Raw genomic sequence first — 17,328 nt, 5'->3', positions numbered from 1 at the left:
TTCCAATTCCCTGTCTCTGTGTCCGTGCATCCCCACCTGTCTAACCCAGCAGTCATAATTTGACTTTTTATCACCTCTCGCTGAAAGAGAGAGCCGGCGTCATCCGTCATTACAGCACACAATGACAGCTCTTCACAGATGCATGAAAGGAATGGATTTTTACATTCGACTCAATCCGGGGGGTTACTTTACTGTAACAGATTCAATATTCTTAAACGAGCCTGGCGATATACATACACGTCGGCCAGATGAGATGATCTATTGCATGGCCTTAATGGATTTCCTAGACTTCAAAGGCTGATTACTTGGAGAAAAATACATAATGTGTGCAATAAAAACATAATTATTAATTTGATTAGCCTGATAATTTATGCCACTCACATTGTCTTAGGCCTTAATAGTGACTGGAGTGTGTTATTTAGGATACACAGATTTCTGATATGATTTCTGATTTATGTAGAACAAAAGAATTGGAAAATTAAAAGGTAAGCAAAAGGAAAATCATTTGTTTTAGAAATAAGAAAATAACCAAACATATGAAAATGCAGATTTATGATAGGGAAGGAATACAATATGTTTTTTAGATATTGGGTGGCAGGTAGCCTAGTGGTTAGGGTGTTGGACTAGTAACCGAAAGGTTGCAAGATCAAATCCCCGAGCTGACAAGGTACAAATCTGTTGTTCTACCCCTGAACAAGGCAGTTAACCCACTGTTCCTAGGCTGTCATTGAAAATAAGAATTTGTTCTTAACTGACTTGCCTAATAAAATAAAAAATTGGTCCTAAAAGCACAATATGGGGGCGGCAGGTAGCCTAGTGGTTAGAGCGTTGGGCTAGTAACCAAAAGATTGCTAGATTGAACCCCCGAGCTTACAAGGTAAAAGTCTGTCGTTCTGCCCCTGAACAAGACAGTTAACCCACTGTTCCTAGGCCGTCATTGAAAATAAGAATTTGTTCTTAACTGACTTGCCTAATAAAATAAAAAATTGGTCCTAAAAGCACAATATGGGGCGGCAGGTAGCCTAGTGGTTAGAGCGTTGGGCTAGTAACCAAAAGATTGCTAGATTGAACCCCCGAGCTTACAAGGTAAAAGTCTGTCGTTCTGCCCCTGAACAAGGCAGTTAACCCACTGTTCCTAGGCCGTCATTGAAAATAAGAATTTGTTCTTAACTGACTTGCCTAATAAAATAAAAAATTGGTCCTAAAAGCACAATATGAGGGCGGCAGGTAGCCTAGTGGTTAGAGCGTTGGGCTAGTAACCAAAAGATTGCTAGATTGAACCCCCGAGCTTACAAGGTAAAAGTCTGTCGTTCTGCCCCTGAACAAGACAGTTAACCCACTGTTCCTGGACCGTCATTGTAAATAAGAATTTGTTCTTAACTGACTTGCCTCGTTAAATAAACATTCAATAAAAATATGTATCGATACTGTCCCCAAAAGTGTAAAACATCCCTCTCTAGAAACCAAAACCTTTTTCCATACATTTTTTTTCAAGATATTTCATAATTACTTCATGCAAAATTAAAAGTACTGTAATATCCATGTGATATTATGACAGACGTTTACAAATATATGCTTAAAGATCATATAACAGAGTGGTGTGTGTACATTTGAATCTCTGATTCTCTGTGAGAGAGTGAGAAAGAGACGGAGATAGAAAGAGAGAGAGGCAGAGAAAGGGGGAAAGGAAAATATTATTGGTGTTTTTGTTTTGTTTGAATATCTTCCTGTTTTTAATGGCTTGGGTTTGAGTTTTGCGAGCGTCTCACACAAACAGACGGTCTGTGTGTGTGTGAGAGAGCGGGAGAGAGGGAAAAAAGAGAGTATTCTCAATTTCCCTCTTAAAAGAAAATTCATTTGCAGTTGCTAATGTAATGTCATTGTTGTGTTTACTGAGCGTGGATGATGTATAGGGGATGTTGCATTGAGTGAGACTGCTTAATGATGCATAGAATTAAGTCTGCGGCTTTCAGCTGAGCTCCCCTCTCCCTCATACACTCCACGCTCCCACTCCCTCCCTCTCTCTCTCCCTTCCTTCCTTCCTCCCTCCCTCCCTCTCTCTCTCTCCCTTCCTCCCTTCCTTCCTTCCTCCCTCCCTCTCTCTCTCTCTCTTCCTTCCTTCCTTCCTTCGTTCCTTCGTTCCTTCCTTCCTTCCTTCCTTCCTTCCTTCCTTCCTTCCTTCCTTCCTCCCTCCCTCCCTCTCTCTCTCTCCCTTCCTCCCTTCCTCTCTCTCTCCATTCCTCCCTCCCTTCCTCCCTCCCTCCCTCCCTCTCTCTCCCTTCCTCCCTCTCTCTCTCTCCCTTCCTCCCTCTCTCTCTCTCCTTCCCTTCCTCTCTCTCTCCATTCCTTCTTTCCTTCCTTCCTCCCTCCCTCCCCCTCTCTCTCTCCCTTCTTCCTTATTTCCCTCCCTCCCTCCCAGCCTCTCTCTCTCCCTTCCTCCCCATCCTCCCCTCCTTTCCCTTTTCTGTCCCTCCCTCTCTCTGTCTTCCCTTCTCTCTCCTCCCCTCCCTCTCTCTCCTCTTTCTCTCCCCCTTGCTCTCTCCCCCCTCTCTCTGTCATTCTCTCTGTCTTCTATCTCTCTCCCCCCACTCTCTCTCCTTCCCTCCCCTCCCCTCTTTCTCTTCCTCTCTCTCTTTCAGTGAATGCTGAGAAACAGGCTGTCTCGGACTGGTGGCCACACGTTGCTCTGTCGCCTAACTCCATCAATCACTATGGAGGGAGAGCGAGAGAGGGTAAACCAAGAGAGAGAGAGTGTGTGTGGGGGAGAGAAAAATAATAAAAAGAGATATTGATAAAAAGTGAAACAAAACACATTGTGTGTAGACATAGAATATAAATTATAAAGAGAAAAAGGGAGACAAAGTCAACAAAATGAAAGGTATAACAGCCGTTATTAATAATTTGCCATGCCTAATGGTGTCTCAAATAAATTTGTTTTTCCAATACTGCTTGACTACAGTGTGAATAAAGCGGCAGAATGGTGCACTGTTTGGCTGGGGCTGTAATTATAATTGTATGATGATGATGATGATGATGATTATGAGGATGGTGATGATAGTACTTATGGTAATTGTATGTCCTTTGTTGTTATGGTTATTACCTTTGTGAGATCCCTAACTGGGCGTTATGAGGGCTGAGCGAGAGACGTACAGATGGAGAGAGGTTACTGGATATGGCATTTCTGTCATCTCTGTAACACTATGGTAATGATAGGAAATTCTCCTAATGAATCAATATGAAATGGTTATAAAAAAACCTGAGCTAAATACCGTCACCTGTTCACATTTTTCGTCTCAGTGTGTTTTGCCGAATGTACTTTTTTCTTCTTTCCATTTTGACAATTACATCATAGTTATGAGACTATCATTTTCTGGCAAGAGGACTGACCCAAGCAAAGGGAGAATGGAAAATGTGTTGTCTTCTGCGAATGTCCTTGACATGCACAATTCTGAAATACTCTAGCTTACATCAACAACAGCTTGTTGTTTTTGTAATCATCCTAACAAGAGGTTTAGGTGCCTATAAAATATATTTCAGCTCTGTTGTGTGTAGATTTATGTGTAAATATATGGCCGACAGCTGCCACACTAAAAGCATCGCAGAGAGTGGCCTATTTCACTTCCAACTGCCGAATGTGCTTCTCTATTTGATTTGATTTGGACTCCTCGTCACTTTTTTACAGGCATTTAAAAATGCTAAAAGGTCTAAACTCCTGAGTACTGAAAGAGGTCCTTACTATAAAGCATTCAAAAACATCAGTCTCTCAATCAATCTCTTATGAAACAAAATATAGGACACCAGTTTTCTGTTATGTTGAAAACAGAACCCATCTAAGTCCCACACTATGAAATAATACTATTGTATTTGTTGTAATAGTGTGAGAATGTTCAGCTATGCAAATATATTGGTTACTTTCAGCTGATGTCTGCAGAAAATCCTACAACTTCGACCAAACTAAATGTAAATCATATTTCTACACAAGTGAAATGACAGTTTTATCGCCTTTAGTTGGCAAGGTAGTCACAAGTGAAATTGACAATTCAGCCTTTCCATTTACTCAACTTAAAGAGTAAAGATAACATTTCTTCTGAATATTCAAATACTTTTTATAGCTCAGCTGGCTGCTAAATTATTGCTCAAACGGCTCTGAAAATATATCATAAATCACTATGGTTAACTAACTAAACTGTATTTATGAGGCTAAATGAAGCAGTGAATTCCATCATTTCAAAGAATGGTGCCAACACTTTCTGCTATAAGGACATCTGCTGGACCGTTCCTTTCAATTCATCTTGTTTTCTCAGTCACACATATAATCTGCTATCTGGAGTGTGGCTATTTCAGCTAGTTGTGTGTATGAAAACAGCATGCAAACTATTTCAGTGACCAATGCAATGTTTGTTTGCTTGTTGATTTTCCAGTTGTTCTCTCTCTCTCTCTCTCTCTCTCTCTCTCTCTCTCTCACACTCAGCCCCCTCCCTCTCTGTCTCTCTCTTTCTCTTTTTCACTCTCTCTCACTACATTGCTCCGTTGTGATCCAGCTGTCCAACCCATTCATCATTCCGCCACACTCCCCGTGCAGAATTATTATTTCTTTGATGTGTTACTAGTTGAAAACAAATCCATTTTGCAGCCCATCAATTTATCATTTGGGATGGGGAGTCACACTTGAGTTGTAGGGGCAGCAACATTTTCCCAATTTCCACTGTACCGGGCAGTGTGTGTGTGTGTGTGTGTGTGTGTGTGTGTGTGTGTGTGTGTGTGTGTGCGTGCGTGTGCGTGTGCGTGTGCGTGTGCGTGTGCGTGTGTGTGTGTGTGTGTGTGTGTGTGTGTGTGCGTGTGCGTGTGTGTGTGTGTGTGTGTGTGTGTGTGTGTGTGTGTGTATGTGCTTGTGTGCATGTGAGTGTGTGTGTATGTATGTGTATGTGTATGTGTATGTGTATGTGTATGTGTGTGTGTGTGTGTGTGTGTGTGTGTGTGTGTGTATGTGTATGTGTATGTGTGTGTGTGTGTGTATGTGTATGTGTATGTGAATGTGAATGTGTGTATGTGTATGTGTATGTGTATGTGTATGTGAATGTGTATGTGTATGTGTATGTGTATGTGTATGTGTATGTGTATGTATATGTGTATGTGTATGTGAATGTGTATGTGTGTGTGTATGTGAATGTGTATGTGTATGTGGATGCGAATGTGTATGTGTATTACGTTAATGTGTTTGTTTTTTATATCTGAGTGGGAGAGAAAGAGAGGGAACAGAGCAATTGAGGTAAATAGAAAGGAGGAAAAGAGAGGTAGTATGTGGGAAGGAAATAGAGTGAGAAGTAGAATGAAAGGAGAGAGTGAAGGGAAAAGAGAGAGAGAGTAGGAGAAAGGGAGGGCTTCTCTCCTCTCCCACTCACCCTCCCTCACCTAACGTTTGTGATAATTTATCACTTCTCCTAGCTTGGCTGACAAACTATTTGCAGGAAAATGAGTTTTTCCGCTACGGATTTGTCCTCTGGGAATGGAAAAGGGAGCTGCTGTGTTTTTATTCTTTCACACACACATAACACCCACACACACAAACGCACACATACACACACACACACACATACTCTCACTCTGACTGAGGTCTCCAGTATTTATGGGGGGGGGGTTTAAGATAAATGAGGTAAATTAATAGAGTCACTGAGGGAAAAGATCTGCTTCCGCACCAGCAAATCTGCCAGTGACACGCTGCCAGTGACACGCTAGGGAGGAGGAGATACTACTCTCTCTCTTTTTCCCTGCCTCTCTCCTTACTTTGCTTCCCTAGCCATCCCTAGTGCAATCCCCTTTGCATTCTGTCTTCACCCCTCCTAAACTGTTTCACTCAAGCTGACAAATGAAACACTCAAATGAATACCAGAAGGTATATCGTAATAAAACGACAGGGTATATCCACACTGGGACAAAGACAAACATCACAACATAACCAACATCTATCACACATTTACCAAGCATGCTTGAGAGGGAGAGAGTGCTTTGCAAGGTTGCTATAATTATCAAGCTTGACCTGGGTCAGTGGCTCCAATCTCACTTTCAACCTCATCAACCAAGATGTTGACAATGTGCTTGACGGAGAATTACATGGCAATAAAGGCCTAATTACATTGCTATTACTCTGGGCCATCCGTAATCGTCAGACAACGTGTCCACGGGACATCTCAGCAGTAGATTTGCAGGGGGGCTCGTGTGCATGGGGAGCACTCTCCCTCTTATAATGGAACTCGATGCATGCATGGTTAATTTGCATATCAAGCACATTCCTGTTTTATGGCGTAAACTGTGGTGATAAACTCGCTGGATTGACAAAAGGGGACTGACTTCATGACTGGTAACAAACAAACAAACACCAACTGCCAGATACATAGTGCGCCGCATAAAAATGTATCTGTATTTGAATGTATTCAAATCAATGAGTGTTACCTTATAACTGGGGGGGTTTTCGCATCACGTGACTTGATTAGGAAAAACTCATGGGCCCTTGTTATTTGTAATAGGGCATAGGGCCCCACATTTTTCCTGGGATTTTCTGTGTCAGCTAACTGCGAGGTCTACATATGAAAAAGGGAAGAGTTACCCATCAAACAAGGAGGAGCTGATGTGTTTTGGCCTATTGTCTTTCCCAGAGGGGGGTGAAGGATGCTGCTGGAATTGGGGCACAAGAGGGACACTGCTCAGGCCTGTCTGAAAAGGATTGGGGGTCTTTGTGAACCCAGGAGGACCCTGTGGCAGTCCTTACCTGACCTTCTGCCCTCTGGCTCATTCCATGTGTCAAAATCTCCTGCTCACACATTATGGCTTCATCAACACAGCTGCACCCTCCTCCCTCTATTATGGCCAACTTCACCTAAGACCTTTCTCTACACATCAAATTGAGTGGGTGGAGATTCTGCAGATTCTTGTATCTTCTTCATGAACAGCATTTCAGACTCACAGAGCCTATAGGCTGTTCCCTTGCACTCCATTGACGGATTAAATACTGAGTTGACTGATGTTAAACATTATCTAGATGAATAATCCAATTATGCTGTGTTGGACTGTAAATTGATTTCTTTGACCATTCGTTTGTCAAGTATCTCTCCGGTGGTGTAGAATGTTTGCCACCTGAACATGGCTTCACCTGTGTCCTCTCAACTCCCCCCCCCCCCCTGCTTTGCACCCTGTGATGTCAGTCTCTATGGAAACCACTACCCTGACTGACAGGCAGGAAGAGGGGGACTACCAATCACTCTGACCATCCAACTCTCCCTTTGCTTATACTTTGTCTGCCTGTTTGTCTCTCTGTCTGTCTACATATTACTGTAAACGTAAGTTCATCATTCACATGTTAGCAGTTGTCTTTGTTTGGTTTTTTTACCCCTTTTTCTCCCCAATTTTGTGGTATCCAATTGTTTTTTTTTTAGTAGCTACTATCTTGTCTCATCGCTACAACTCCCGTACGGGCTCGGGAGAGACGAAGGTTGAAAGTCATGCGTCCTCCGATACACAACCCAACCAAGCCGCACTGCTTCTTAACACAGCACGCATCCAACCCGGAAGCCAGCCACACCAATGTGTCGGAGGAAACACTGTGCACCCGGCAACCTTGGTCAGCGTGCACTGCGTCCGGCCCACCACAGGAGTCGCTGGTGCGCGATGAGACAAGGATATCCCTACCGGCCAAGCCCTCCCTAACCCGGACGATGCTAGGCCAATTTTGCGTCGCCCCTCGGACCTCCCGGTCGCGGCCGGTTACGACAGAGCCTAGGCGCGAACCCAGGGGCTGCGCCCTTAACCACTGCGCCACCCGGGAGGCCAGCAGTTGTCTTTGTTTAAGGAGTAGCCCTGATCTCATTGACTGAATTTATCTCTTTCATCCATATGTCCTTTTTTAAAAAGGGGATTCTGTAGTTAGGATTGTGTTTAAATGTTTTAAATTGCTGAAGAAAATCATTGCCCAGAAAATTTAATGTGGTTAATGATGTATACATTTTGAAGGTTGGGCCTTGAAATTAATTGCAAAATCTCTGAGGGAAAGGTCCACATATTTTCTTAATAAAACATGCATGAATCAATGAATCCTTTGAATAAGCTGCTATGCGCAAAAATACTCAAATTTGACTACTATACCACAGACCAGGCAGACACCATTCAGTGTGTGAGATTTCTGCCTCAAGCCTGCGAGTCTGAAGTAAAGTCACTGATGACAGTCACAATAGACGAGAGAAAGAGAGTGAGAGAGAGAGATGGAGAGAGCAAAAGAGAGAGATAGGTGGAGAGAAAGGGAGAAGGGTAGGCAGAGTGACAGGAGAGAGAAAGGTAGAGCCCAAATAGGCTGGGTGGCAGTGCAGGTAGGGCTTAATGTGGGGCAAGCCGCTCCGTGGCTAATGGCTTTTACCGCCTGGGTGCCATTGTGGCCTGTACAATGGCCGTCACGCTGGGATTTTGTGAGGAGCTTGCCGGCAACAGTTATTAGCCCCAAAACCTCAGGGGGAGCAGTCAACAGAGGAACAAGAAGATTTGGGGTGCCAGGGGGAGAGGGGAACAGGGTGTGGGGTCAGGGGTCAGACCCAAAGTGGAAATGGGAGGCAGAGGGTGAACAATAGAGGGGGCTGGACTGGGCAGACAAAGCTGGAGGGGGGTGACGGTGCACAAAACACAGGAAGATGAGGATAGAAAGATGGAGACAGAATAGAGGGGTACCAAAACAGATGGTAAGAGGAGGTATGAGAGAAAAGGCAAGCACCAAAGAACAGGAAAAGGTCGCTGTTTGCAACATATACATCAGAGGGTCAGTCGAGAGAGTGACTGAGTACCTAACTTAAAGTGGGTAAATCACATATGGCAACATACTGTTAATTTACATAGCCCAACTAAGCATTAATGACTGAATGCATCAATGGACGCATTAATGACATCTTGTAATGGTTTCAAGGGGGGCTCATGCTCTCCTCATGCTGTAGTTGAGCAGTAGGCTATTTGTATCCCCTCACATATTCACTGTAAAGCTTCTGCAATTCTAGTTGGATACTTTTATGTAGGCCTAAACTATGCAATGCATTTACTGCATGGTTGACATACATTTAAAACGGCTGTTCCTCCAAATTACAAAATGACATATTGGTTTCCTTACCCTAAGCAGTCTATGGACCAGGTATGACAGCGATCCATGCTTTGGTTTAATTTCCCTGGCACCGTTTCCACATGCTAATGTTTTAGCATTTGTGGCACAAATCCCATTCAAGTCATAGGACCGATACTTGCATTTTTCATACATGTTCAAAACATCTGAAAGGGACTTTGTTAAGCTTCACAATCAATTTGAAATACCTTCGGATGATTTGGACATCCCATTATATGTTAGCTTGTGGAAACAGTGCCAGGGAAACTAAACGAAAACATGGATTGTCATAACTTGTCCATAGACAGCTTACACGGTAAGGAAATCCATGTGTAATTTTGTAATTTGGGTGAACTATCCCTTTAACACAAATTAAATATTTAAGGAGACTATAAAGAAGAATATAGAACAATAGAAAATGCTATATGTTGGAACATCCGGAAAAAAAGTACCATGGACATCAAACATGAGTGTAGATGAGTGGAAATCCATGAAAAATAGAGGGTGCATTGAATAAAATAAGAAAGCAATTGGAATTGTAACAGGACCCTGGTGGAAATGGTTAAGTTAGGACCAACGCAGGCAAAAATGTTGGCAAGGAGATAATGGAATCAGCAATATTGAGGCGTTTCTTCAGCTATTATAATCTAATTATCTGGCTCATCTCGAATCGCTGACAACAAAGAGACAAGCGTAAGGGTATATTTATAAAAGTTGCTATAAAGTGGGCTTTAACATGAGCCCATTCATCTTGCAGAGCATGCGGAGTGACAAGCGGAGCCTCGTGGAGCAAGTGGAGGCAATGCATCACGCAGAGACCGGGACGGGAAACGCGCGTGCACGCGAATTCACTTTTTCTTCACTTCGCACCCACCTCTGCAGGTGGAGAGACTACGACAAGACAAAACGGTCGTTTAGTTTTTGTAAAATAGTTTGACAAGAATTTCACAACGGAAAGTTAAGTCAGAAAAATGACAATTTTGGTGACAATGTTGGTGGTATGAGAAAAACAGCCTATAAACTATGTCTATCAACTGAATCTGGCCTGTTCTTTAGCCCACTCTCTCGATACAGTTCGGTCTATTCTTATTTTGTGGGCTGTCTTTTAGACCTATGCAGTGTGTACACTACGAAAATGTGAAAAATGTGTACGCCTATTAGTATAGGCTGAGCATTTGCCAAGCCCAATAGAAAATTCATATTTGAATTTGTATAATTTACACCGATTAAATGTCGGGCCTCTTAGGTTTATCAGTTGTCATGTCATAGCCTATATTTGAAAAAAATATAATTTGCAGTAGTCTACGTCGTGGTGTTCCCTTTATGGTCTCTCAAAATCATTCTCCAGTGAAAAATAGCTCAGCTGAGTTGCATGGTGTGTACAACATGCCTTTTACCGGTGTAAAGTGTCAAGCTAAAGAAAGGTTAGCCCTAATACGTAAACAAATATTTTGTTATTATGGAATATTAATTGTTTTGCTTGAGGCTACAACTTAAATCTAATGCACTTATGATACACTTCAGTTGAAAAGCACAGGCCTGATATTATGGTAGCCTATATAGGCCCGTCATTTGTCAATCGGTTTCATTTTATATTTATAGCTTCTCTTTTGGACCAGAATTGATCCTGCTTTTCCAAACCTTTGCCCTCTGGTTTGCACCTGTCACCCCGGGGTCTGAACTTTGTTGCCGGTCCAGAGTTGGTCGGGGAAGCTTAATCCGGAGACCCCCGTTGCAAATTCTCAACCATCAACAAGACACACCCGACACATTTGGGGCGTGCATCTTCTTTGGCCTCATGCCCTTAAAAAAGTCACAGAGTATCACGTATGTAAGTGAGCGATTTTTATATAGGTATTGTAGGCCTATCCATGTTAGATTTTTGTACAGAAAAGTAATTAAATATTGCCCTCAGGGAAAAGTAGCACAACGGAAAGAATAGTTGTGATTGAAATTCAGAAAACGTCAATTATTCTGGCAGTGGTGAAATGTTACTGTTAAAATATTCATTAATTATTACGATTAAAACATAGACTTTGATGCTTCTTCTTTTAACTTTGTGTGATCATTGATGCTATACCTGTCGAGATAAAGCAACAGTATTTCAAGAGCACTACTTCGTCCAATCTGCAAACGGTGGTAGGCTAGTAGTCGTTGAGCCATTTGGACTTAGGAGACGTTATTATTTTGCAAGCAATGTTTTTTTAGCATTTCTGCTGAAGGTGGGCTGTGCTCATATCCTACAACTGTTATAAAGATGTATTTTTCTTTGATCAATGTATGGTTTTTTTTCTTCAGATTTTCATTTGACTTTGTATTAACTGGCTCCACCGGAGCGCTAAGTTTATTGTGTCGGTCCATTCTAGAGTCAAATCGCATAAGAGCTTGAGAATATCCTCTGGCGAAATGCTTTTCTCCATTGCATGTTGACAACCAAATCTGAGAGTGGTTCTGAACTGCAGGGCATGCACTGTACATGATGTGCAGACCTGAAAAACCATCTGCGGGTTGTCTTTATAAAATCTCGCAGAACAATGGAAGTAGGGGTTATTAATAATCAATCAAGTTGCAAATGAAACTGTCTTGTTGATATGGCCTGGGTGAAGAATCCTTTCAGAAACTGTCTACGAGTTTATCTAAAACCAGATTCATTGCATATGCTATATTCTTTATTCGAATATTTCAGGTTTTATTTCGATATGATTATAGATGACTATAGACTATTTACAAAAAGTTTAGAAACTATATATATACTCCTATTGTATTCCCCGCAGAGCGACGCTCTCCATGTGTATGTTTGTGTTGCAGAGGCTCATGATAACTATGCAGTCGCACTGTTTAATTGTCAAAGGAGTTATGAGATTATTGGAAATATAACAGATTATTTTAGGTGAATAATTCATCATAGTTATTGAACGAAGTTTTGACAATACACACAACATGAACATCCCCATCATAATCGTCGATGTAGTTATTAAATTGATGGAGGCCTAATTATGTTATTTATTCTTTTTCAATTTCTTCCTCCCCTTCTCATATTCATCATCATCATCATGACTATAATATTAGGACTACTAGGAAGTGCTGGAATGATGTACCAACATGGTCTAGGAGGATAGGGGGGGTCATATAATTATTTTAACAGTTTCAAAGGTAGACTAATAAAGATTAACATACTATATTTTTTATAATAATTATTATTAATGGGTACCCTATGACCCAGTCATCCGACAGATATTGGGTGTATATTCATGCGGCCAGTTTGCCTCAAAGCAAGCCACATAACAAAACCCCTGAAATTAAACATTATTACAATTTACACCTCTGATCTACATACCCATCTAGAAGTTTTAATCCCCTGTTAAACTCTCGATAACCTCTGTCTCTCCTCTTTCTTTCTCTCCATCTCTCCCCTCCCCAGGCAATTGCCCTTCGCGCTCTCTCTCTCCACTTTATAGAGGAATTCTCTACTTCCATCTAATGTTGTGTTTCGCTTTAGTCCCTCGACAGTTTTTTTATTTCAAAACACTCGCCCTTTTGTCCCGGAGCGGCACTGATGTAATGGTATTTACATTGCACCGCGGGCCAGGGAAGATGGAGAATGACTTCAGCAATTGTAGCCTAACGAGATAAGGAATTGAGGTGCATTGACCAATGATGTTAAATTGTTTGGGGCGCACAAGGGTCCCCTTCTTCTATCTTCCTTGCCTATAGGTCGTAGCCTAATCTCGCAATTAACAGGCCTAGGTCAATCGAAGTTTCTATTAGATTGTTTTAAAGGACCTACTCTTGCTCGGACCATATTTGTTCTGTTGCATTGCATTTTTAACTACTAAATTTTGCTATGTTTTCAACTGGCAAAATTGTAAAACAACTGTAAATTGGTGCCACGAGCCATATGGTTAAATAGCCCGTACTTTCTGCTGGGCAGACGACACTGTGGCCATGTTAGGAGACATGGGGCCATAAACGAGAGTCATTAGTGGTGTTGTGTTTGTTTTACAAGCTCATGAGAACAACATTAACAGTGTTGGAACGCAGAGGGACACCGACACCCTGTTGCGAAGAACCACGCGCATATTTCATGGTGCGCACTCACTTCGATTAAGTGGTGAATGGGTAAAATAAACTAAGGCATTCAATACACAAAATCAGAACGCTTTGGCTATATATCATAACCAACATGTTTAAAATAGAACAGACGTGGGATTTTCAGACGTAATGTCTGAACAATGTAAACTGGATAGGCACTTTAACTGGGTTGACCCTAAAGACCTGTCTATAGACGAGTATTATGTAAGAGACCATTAGAAATGTAGCATTGGCATTTACAGCGCTTCTTGATGGTAACTGAAGAGACGAACAGGATAGTAGGCTTTGCTCAGGTGCTTAGAGGGATAGAACACAATCCATGTAACACTGTCTGACCTACAACGACACAACCAAGCACAGAAAGCAATCTAAGGGCAAGTGGGTGAAAGGTAATAGAATAATGTCATCTCATATCAAGTACCGAGTAGTTGTTTTTTTCACTGAAGGTGGCGATAATGTTGAAGATTAGGATATGGTGTATGGGATTTACCTTTGCATCTATCAATGTGTAACAACTGAATAAAAACAGTTATAATGTAATAATTATAATAATAATAATAATATGCAAATAGTAATAAAAAAACAATTGAAAAAGGCTATTCTAACAAAGACAATAAGCAATTATATTGGAACAGACATGTTGGCTATTAATGTGCAAAAAGTAATAATGCAAGCTAAATGATTATGGGCAACCAGAGCCTATTTGAGCCATATTTAATTGGTTGAAAGTTGTGTAAAAAGTAATAAAATATTAACAATAGCCTATGCAACCCTTTATTTTATCCATTATTTTGTCATTCTAATTTAATTATGTCCCCTGAAACGAAATAATAAACTAGCCTAGATATACTTCAATTATGACTGTAAGTAGGTCTATGTAATACACTATATCTGATGTACTTAAACTTTCTGATTTAAACATCTTCAATATATAGGCCATACACCCATGTCCCTGACATGGTATAGGCCTATTTAGTCATTATTTTATCACTCAAATAAGGGGACATAGGCCTATACCTGTTGTGTGATAGCAGAAATTGTGACAGATCACAACAAATCAAGTAGGACCTACCAAATTGTGTGTGAAAACAGTGTACTCCAAATGAACCTGAATTCACAGACCCCCGGAAATCGTGTCACATCTTGTACACAATCTAATCAAAGCGAAGCTGTCGCTGGGGGTGAATGAAAACAAACCCGCTCCTTGACGAGTGTTTCCGTAAACGTTGCTGTTTTGCTCAGTCAGTGTGCTGTGTTGGGTGGAGTGCCACTCAAACCACAAAATCAGTCATCCATGTGGCTTTGGGAAGGGTGACACCCTCTTTTCAAATAGCCACACCTCATCCTTCGTTCTACTGCACCCCGCTCGACTCCATCATCCAATGGCCGCCGCGCACCCTCTCCACTGCGCGCCTCGGAGAGCATCTGTTGGATAAAACCTCGCACAGATTTAGTAGCAGATCCTAAACAGTTACACCACCTCTTGACTGTTGAGAGAGCATCATAACAGACGCTTTATCAACGATTGACTTGGATCTCCCCGGCCGAGGTTACATTTTCGCCAGTGTGGTCTAGCATTGGATAATAATATAAGGATATCTGCCCGGACCTTTTTTCTGCAAGGCGAAGGTAATTCTTTGCCCCAATTATGTGCTTTAGATTGTAAAAGCAATGTTCGAAAGGCTATTCATGTGATACATCACTGTTTTAGCAAATGTGAATGGTTGTTAAAATATTTAACAAATGGTTGTAAATGTGTAGCTTATTAACATTGAGCAGTGTATTGGCTGATCGTTTAGTTAGTCTACCGAGTCAGGTTAGATTCGCTGAGTAATGTGAGAGAGTAGTCCCAACAAATATCCAAGGCTACCCTACTACGGAGTATAGGCTACGATAAGCAGTGAAAAGTGTTTTTTGTTTTGGTTTATTACAGACCTAGATATATTTTTGAAAATAAGAGGGCGATAAGAGATGAGAGAACGGAAGACTCAACTTAAAACTGCAGCGCGGGCAATAATATAGGCACACTAAAGAAACACAACATCACCACACGATATTCATAACAAACCCATATTAACTATTACAATGTCCTCTTGCAGAGCATTTAAGCGTGCACTCAGGAACACATTCATGCCAAGCGAGGCCCCACATGGACTAAAAACATCTAATTAACTGGGAGAGAGAGAGAGAGAGAGAGCGCGTGGACCCTCTTACATTTGGCAAGGACACCCAACGACCAAGACCTCAGAGATATGTCCAACAACACCGGACGAGGTAAAACACAAGATCTGAGACCCCCTTCCCTCGTATTGCTATATTTTGGCCGGTAAACAGAAGATATCATTCATACATATGAAATATGTAATTGTCAAAGCAAGCAAAATAATGTAATATAGGCATGACTAAATATTTTGGAGGCTGTAGCCTACACAGACCTAGACAGAAATCAGCCGTCAAAAGTGTATGCTCATATAGGTGTTGACAACGGAATAAGTGCCTGTCAATATTTTCCAGTTATGTTTCAGTAGAAATATCTAACATTATTCATGTGGAATTCTAATGGCATGAATATGAACTGCTTTTCAAGTAATTGGGTGATTAGGCTGATAATAAACTGGATTTGTGCACCAACGAAATGGTGGCTTTACGGCTGCCTTGAATCAGGAAACCCTGAAATATTGTTTGTTGTTTCATTCTAATAAATTGGCATTATTAATGTTGAGTAAGGACTTTATGAACAGAAACAGACTGTTTTGTAGGAACATATTTTATAGAACACATTAGCATGGTTTCTAGAATTCGCCCCTGGCTGTTTATACAGTAATTGGTCTCTATGCATCAAAGTAGAGATTGGAAGGCCAATAACCTTAATCAATGAAAGCCATAAGGATTACTAATTGAATAACTTAACGTGCACCTGTCCTTATAGGCCTACATTGTTTTTAGATTTATTTTCCTTCATTTCAGGGTCTTTGTAAAAGTTATGTCCATTTATGAATGTAACATTTAGGCCTATACGAAAGCAAACTATCAGTGATTGACCAACAATTCTGAACGTTGAGCATGGTGTTATAATTCGTGTGTGTGTTCATTAAACAGAAAGCCAGGGTGAACTAATAGATTTTCCTTCTCTCGTGGAGGGGTTGGGAAGTTAATTGGACGTTAGTTTAGCTGTCAGATATAGATTTGGGCCAATCCGTGGTCATTGTCACTTCAATCGAGTTAATGATGGAATCGTGGGGAGCTGAATGGTATGGCTTGTTTACGTTTCACCCGGTCTACCCCGCGGCATAAATTATGACACCCTCTTGTCACCTCAGACGCGCCATCTTCTTTCATGTTATCATAGCACCCTCTGTCAGGGGTTACAATAACCGTTCAGAAGTTATAGCACCTCAATGTTTTTTTTTGTTGGTTTATGGATGTAATCAAATTACGTGACATACAAATGTGACATAATACATATTGTTTAAAATTGCTGGGAGTATAGGATAGTCAATAGTCAACCAAGTTGTCAAATGTAGGCTCGATCTCTAAATTAGTGGTTGATAAATAATTGTAGCTTATGGCCTGTGAGCGCAGGAGCAAACACCTGCTTATGTGAAACATAATCTTAATTTCTTGTGTTATCAGTAATTGTAATGGAAATCAAGCAATGTTGGACAAATCACAGACAAACGATCTTATTTTGAATTTAAACTAAATAACGGGTAAGGCTAATCTTGACCAGTGTGGCCACACATTGATTCCATAGCCTAATGGTGAGTTAGTGGGCTATAGCTTACAAAACCAAAGGGTATAGGAACAAAACAGTGTAACAGAAATGCTGCATTATTGAAGTTATTATGGAACCAACATGGTTTTCATGAAAGTGAGAGGTTCTGCAATATTTCGTGTATATTCTATTTAATATAAGCAACAACAAAACACTTATGGCAGATATTTCCTCAGGCGTTTCGACGGCACCTTATGTTACATTGTAGAGTATGTTCTCGTAAACATGCATCCAAAACGGTAGGCCTGTAGTAAACCTATAACATTAGGCTTATTTCCCGTATAATTCAAATCAAACCAAATCAAAAATCGAATTGTGTTGGTAGCATACATAT

The sequence above is a fragment of the Oncorhynchus clarkii genome, chromosome 5 (genome assembly GCF_045791955.1).
Source record: "Oncorhynchus clarkii lewisi isolate Uvic-CL-2024 chromosome 5, UVic_Ocla_1.0, whole genome shotgun sequence".
Lineage (NCBI taxonomy): Eukaryota > Metazoa > Chordata > Actinopteri > Salmoniformes > Salmonidae > Oncorhynchus > Oncorhynchus clarkii.
Note: the sequence above shows the minus strand (reverse complement) of the source record.